Source organism: Anguilla rostrata, chromosome 12 (assembly GCF_018555375.3).
Source record: "Anguilla rostrata isolate EN2019 chromosome 12, ASM1855537v3, whole genome shotgun sequence".
Lineage (NCBI taxonomy): Eukaryota > Metazoa > Chordata > Actinopteri > Anguilliformes > Anguillidae > Anguilla > Anguilla rostrata.
Window position 1 is genome coordinate 5,401,244 of NC_057944.1, and position 7,009 is coordinate 5,408,252.

General features: G+C 40.7%; 1 non-coding gene across 1 annotated transcript; it reads left to right on the forward strand.

Annotated features, from left to right (window-relative positions):
- Positions 1 to 2,301: 2,301 nt before the first annotated feature.
- trnaa-ugc (transfer RNA alanine (anticodon UGC)) lies at positions 2,302 to 2,373 on the forward strand. The gene has a single exon. It is a non-coding gene; the product is annotated as a tRNA-Ala (tRNA).
- The last annotated feature ends 4,636 nt before the right edge of the window (positions 2,374 to 7,009 follow it).

Genomic DNA, 7,009 nt, shown 5'->3' on the forward strand with positions numbered 1-7,009 from the left:
TTTGATTATTAATTGAAATTCTAAATTTATGGTTAAATATTCTCAATGAGACTGATTAATGTAATTTTATGGGACTGATTACTGATTGCAATTATACCCACTAGAACTGCACTGCTCAGAAATGAAATACATTTTCCATGTTTTTTGGAATAATGAGTTAATAATGCCTAGGCAGTCAAGGAAAAAATAATAATACAATTACAAGACGATATACAGTCAGTTTTGTGAAAAAATAATTTCATGACATTTTACATGGTGTGTGATGGCCCTTCGTGAAATTTGTGCATCTTGCTTAACTGAATGAAACATCTTCTGAAACAACTGACAGACTGGCCAGCTTGCTAGCTAGCTTTTGAGCTAGCACCCAATATCATTGTTTTACTCAATGCCCATGTGTCTCTTGAATATTCCCATATATGTTCGCATACTAATATTATTTGGATCTCTGACAGATTACAATCTGCCTACAACTGGCCGACACTGCTCTCTATTGAGTAGCATTGCAACATGTTAATCTTATCAATCTCTCAAGCATCTTTGGATCGGAGGCAACCTTCCCTTTACCAGGACTTTAAAATTCAATTTATAGAGAACTGGAATGTGCGCAGATGTATGTGTGTGAGTATGCATATACTGGTTTTGGCTCAAACAAGTTTCTCATGCTTAATTTACTAAAATGCTGTGCAGCAGTCACCAACACTGGTAAATGTGGTTTTCACTTTATATACCAATACCACAGCATGTGGTTTTATGTATCCACAGTTCAGCCAGGGAGATTAAATTACATTTATTTATTTGCAACCCATAAAATGTCCACTACTACTACAAAATTCTACTGGCTAGCACACTCCCGAGCTATTGCTCTACCTAAGGACAGCTGTCCTGCTGTATGCTCCAGCTCACTCCTATAAACCCTGGGCACACAAGGATATTTTTACATGGATTGCAAGTTAGCTGCACTACATGCTGCACCTCACAGCCCCCCTTGAATTAACTTTATTATTATTATAATTTTTTTTTTTCAAGAATTGATTCTTTTCACGTGATTTCATTTTAGTGAGGCAACTGCAGGTCTCGCGCACTATGCACATATAGAACATTCTGTTTCCACCTCACATATAAATGAATGGATTTGTGTTCCTGTTGGCTAATTGGACCATTCATCACATTAAAAAGACGTAACTTTATGAATTTGTTTGAAAGCAAAAATTGTTTTTTTGGAACAATAATGTACATGCCACCTGGGTCTTCAGGCATCCTAATGGTCAGTCAAATGACTGTATAACATAAATATTTTATAACCATAGAATTGTATAGATATGACTGTTGAATTTGGACTCTGAATTGGTATTGAGTGAATATAAAAAATCTGAATGGTGATCTGTGGTGTGTGCTGCAGGTAACATGGTCAGCCATGTTTCTGAGAAGTAGTAGTTCCACATTTCTACTCCTGGATCCAATGGTCCAATGTCTTTTTTGGCTTCTTAAGCAATGCTGATTTTTAATACTTCATTTTTGCCTAACAGAGAGAAAACATTCCAAACAAATAAAGGGGTCCTTAATTGTTTAAAGAGGAGCTGATTATTATTATGTCTGTTGCTAAATTACTTCCATACATTACCCTGTCTTCTCTGCAACATCTAATCAATTAATGCAATTACTACCTTTTTTAGCCTGTTTTTCCATTTATTTTACAATGACAACATAATAAATGAAATTACATAAAGAACTGGCGTTCCAATACATCATGTGAAATACATTTATTTATTTTTCATGAATACTTTTGTTACCACGATAAAATGGTTGTCCTCAAATGTTATGTTCCAAAATGTTACACTACAACAGCACATTTGAGTGCGTGAAAGGGCCAGGGAATTTGCCCCCATTGTGCCCCGTTGGCTGCTGGAGGCAAGACAGCAGTTGGATTGTCATTATTTGATTCTGGACCGTGGGGGCAAATTGCAAATCGTTGCCCACGTCACAAATAACCGCTGCTTTACACGCCGCCATCTACGGTGCTGGATAAGTAAAACTACCGAGAGGCCGGCTGCAGGTCTATCCTAAGCAAAGCCCGCTAGCCATCTCGCGACTGAGATGCCAGCTATTGAGACTGGTGCCGAGACTGGTAACTTAGTGGATTTGCAATTGACTTGGCTGGTCACTACCATCCCTAGGCTGGTCACCAGTGCTGGCTTATCAGTCGCTAGATCGTTTCGCAGCATTAATTTGGTTAAACACAAGCTGCTGGCCTCTCAGTAGTCTTATTTTTGATATTCATCCGGTGCCATAACCATATATGAAGGGGATGTAGCTCAGTGGTAGAGCGCATGCTTTGCATGTATGAGGCCCCGGGTTCAATCCCCGGCATCTCCATGGTCAAATATTTATTTACCTGGTGACCAAGATGGTGGCGCGTGCACAACGCGAGGCTCAGCGTCTCCAGTTTTACTGCATTTCGTTGTCCCAGTACTTGTACTCTGTGCAATCACAATAAAATTTGAATCTAATCTAATATGCAGCACTGAAAATACACACATAAAAAACAGTTCTTAGACACAGTGTATACATAACTTAATTTCTATATTTCTTTTAACAAGAAGAGTCTTTGGTAGTTTCTCCCTGGGGTACACAGAGAGTGTGTACCCCAGTATCGGAATATCGTTCCATATCATTCCAGGTAAGGCCTATAAGGTCTGCATCCTATTGCTGTTAACCTGACAGGAGCCTCCATTTACTATTCCACTGCGGAGGTTAGCCCGGAGGCTGAAGATGCATTTCTCCAGGTCTGTCCATGCATCTCCCACATCCCGACTGCTGCCTGGGCCTGTTATTCCAATGTATGAATCTGCCCCTCGCTCGTCGATCGATCTCACACAGAGATTTAACAAAAGGAAAATAAAGGCGTGGGGGTCCTGTGACAGAACGAGAGCTGGTAGGCAGACTCCCTAAACGTGCTTTGGAATGCTGTACAACATATTCAGCAGCTGGTCCATTTCATAAGTCAGGATCATCAGTAATAATAATAATAATAATAATAATAATAATAATAATAATAATAATAACAATAATAATAATAATATGTCGTAGTAGTCATAGTATTATCATTAATGATACTTTTCATTGGTTACAGTAATAATAATAGTCATGATCATCATCATCAAGTAATAATAATTATCATCAATAATAATGATGATGATGTTCAATGACCAAAAGTGCATAGTGAGAAAGAAAAAAAAAAAATTCTAACGAAACAGGGGTGTGGTAGCAGAACTGATTGTGATGATTAGTTCTAATTGAAAGACACTGCCTAAAAAAAAAATTCTTTTTTTAGACCAGAAAAAATTGCATGCATATTCGACACGCAAAAATGGTTTTTAAAATGTATTAATTTATTTTATTTGAAAGGCTGAGCTTTCTAAAGAAAGATTATCTCAATCCACATCCCCACGAGTGTTCTTTCAGTCCCTAAAATTTTAATGCATTCATGAAAGTTTGAAAATAAATTTCATGCCTCCATTAAAGACAGGCCTGATCTCGTCTTTCCAAAATGACAACAGCAATGAAATACAGGTGCCTTCGTCTCACTGGGGTTATGATGTCCCCCAGGTATATCGCTATGTGAGGTAGAGCCAGCAAATAAGAAGTTAGAAAAAATGTTCCAGAGCTCCTGGGACATTTTATTCCAAGCATAGGCCCACAAGATTAACCAAACTAGTGCTCACCCCCAAAGACACAGCAGGCTGAAACTTTAAAACAGGCCTGGGGGAGGCAATTGGCAACGGCTGAGCTGGCTGGTGATCAGCTTCAGCTAAGCATGCATGCGTGTGAGACCATTGCTGTTTAAGGACTTGCACACAAAGGTGCCGTGGGAGTTTCAACAGGGCCCAAAAGAGCAGGATGGCAAACGCCCACAAGAAATGTAGAGAAATATTAATAGTAAGATTTAAATTAGAATTTTTAATGTTAATCTAAAAATTCAGCCATGCATTTGCCATTTGCGGCTGAATCGCGTCGCATCCGGTTGCTTTCCTGAACTCTGACCTTTCCATGACAATGTCCTTGACAACCATAGATGCCAGTTTCAATTTACTTTCAGTTAACTTCTGTTTATTGCATCCATGCATCCGACCTATCCATGACAATGTCCTCGACAACCATGGAGGTCAGTTCCAATTTACTTTCAGTTAACTTCTATTTATTACATCCATGCATTGTAGCTAGGTAGCTGAGGCGGCTCCCAAAAAGTAAATAAAATAACCAACCATTGCAATAATCTGATGTGCTACTATAGGGAGGCATTCCATTTTAAGTAACACTTGCACTAATTTTAGCAGAAACCCCATGAAAATAGTTGGTGCAAGTGTCACTTCATAACAAACATTGCACACTCCAACCGACTCACAGAACTGAGTGCTATGGGATTGCAAAGGCAATAAAGATTACATTACAGGCATTTAGCAGATGCTCTTATCCAGAGCGACTTACATGTATCCAATTGTACAGCTGGATATATACTGGAGCAATGCAGGTTAAGTACCTTGCTCAAGGGTACAACAGCAGTGTACTACTGGGGAATCAAACCTGCAATCTTTAGGATACAAGACCAACTTAACTTTGTCCATCCCCCCACCACCTCGCCCCGTGCCGCCTGCAATCCCGACATGCCTTGCGGAGGTGTGCCGCCACCTTATTCAAAATGAATGGAGGCGGTGTCACCATGTAGTGTGGCTTCACCGGGACAGTATGGAGAGCTCGTACACTTCAAAGATATCAATTATCAACTAAATCACCAAATTTATTGATAGGCAGAACAAACTGTTGAATCAAACTTTATAAAGATGCACAGCTCATCTGACAACATAATGGCTTCATAAATCACACATGCCTTCATGAGAAACACTTCATTAAAAGTGTGACTGCAAAAGAATGTTTCAGTTTACTTATTTATGGAACTATTCTGAATCAGGAATGCTCAGCTCAAAAGTAGCCTGTGTATCATTGCCTACCTAGTAGGCCCTGGCACCACCTTTATTCAGTTTGTAGCTGACGCTGTTGCCTGATGCATACGGAGGGATGAGGACCATTCTATGTGGCCGTTTCAGTCATGAACGTCTCTCATCAACGTTTATCTGACGATTAACCTGACAATTCCTCGTCACGCTCAGCACTGATTTCATGATTGTCCTCATTTTCAGACGCTTCCTCCTGTACTTCACTGTCCAGAGCAATGATTATTTTTAGAGCCTACTGTGCAGTCGTTCTTCGGTTCAAATTGCTACTTTTCTCAGTCTCTGATAGTGAGCAAATGTTCCTGCTGAGTGTAATCTTGGCCGGGCCCCCCATGCAGGGAACATTTTATATTGTTCTCCTCTTCCCTACTGAGTGCATGAGAACTTTTCCCACAGGAAATATAAGTTGTGTGGTTATGCTGGGGGTAGGGGCGGGGCGGGCCGGGCCGGGCCGGGGCGGGGCGGGGCGGGGGGGGGTGGCGGGGTTGAATGTGGGTAGCGAGTGATGCATTAGTAACTTTCTTTACAGTTTACTAATTTACTCGAATTACTCGATCATTGCAATAATTAAGACCAGCATAACATTTTCAAAAATGCTTTAAGTAAAAGATTTGATTTCTCTAACTTTTAAAAACTTAAATGACAGGAGGGTTAAAATACTGATGTTTTGCCTCAACAAGCAAATAAGAGGGGTGGACTAGGCAGTCATATTTCATCTTTAATGCAAAACAGTGCACCAAAAATCCAATTTTTGAAATGACTGATTTAGGGGAAAGCTGATGATTTACTGGTGGAAAATATGAAGCATCGCGTAGTTCTGGCAGGCCACGAGAGTCAAGCACTCCGGCTGAATCAGCCGATGGCTCAGCTGAGTGATGTTCGCCTATCACGGTACATTCACTTAACAGGGCGGTCTACTTAAACAGCGTCCCTTTACTCATTCGGTTGCTCCTCCTGCATGCAAGCTGCTGCACGTTGCTTTGTAAATCCCCTCCACCACCCCAGCTCCATCCCTATGTGTCAAGAATTTGCATTTCTCCATTCCTATGTGTTAAGAATTTGTATTGCTCCATCCCTATGTGTTAAGAAATTGCATTGCTCCATCCCTATGTGTTAAGAACTTGCTTTGCTGCTGGATCTGTTCTGTGTATACCCCTCTAGGGGGGTTTGGCTGCTGGCCTTATCCATGCGGGCTGCGTGGTTGGCGGGAGAGCTCCAGAACAGAGCCATACCGCCAAACATAACTGTATTGCCTTTATTGTCAATAAAGATCTACTTTGATGACAGTGGTCCTGACAGAACTGTTATTTTCTCTCGTACAGACCACAGGGGTCATAATCATGTCTGATACCTCTCCTCATAGCAAGACGCAGCAGTCCCAGTACTTATTAGGAGTGTCACAGGAGTGAACTGTCTGTGGAAGGAGGGTCCAGTCCTCAGATGATTTTCCGGTCAGATGAACACCGCTCCTCAGCATTCTCTCAGTAAGGGTCTGTGACTTGGGTGGGTTATCATGTGACAAGCAGGAGGGATATTCCATTTCAAACTTTATCTACCCAAGTGTGAACCTTTGGTCCTGGAATACCTTATGAAGAATCATCTTCAATACATTGAGGAGACCTTCCAGAAAAGCATGGATTACATCAGGTTGGAGTTACCGCTGCAGCATAATTCAGAGCAGAAATGCCGCTGTCTCTCAGCACACAAATATATGACCCTGTTCTCAGGATTTTCCAGAACAGTCAATAGTTTTCAGTTTGAAAAAGGTTAGAGAAGGAGCGCTACATGGACAAAGATAATGACCAAAAAGGTGCTCTTTGGAAAAAGGAGGAAATTATCAATGTATTAAAAAGGGTTTCGTTTGCCAGTCCAAATTATGAACAAATACAAGTGGCAAACAGGTAGGGATCCAAGGCACTCTTGATGGTAAAGGTCAAAGGTCTTGTATTTTTTCATAATTTGGACTGGCAATCTAAATCTTTTTGATACAGTTTTCAGTC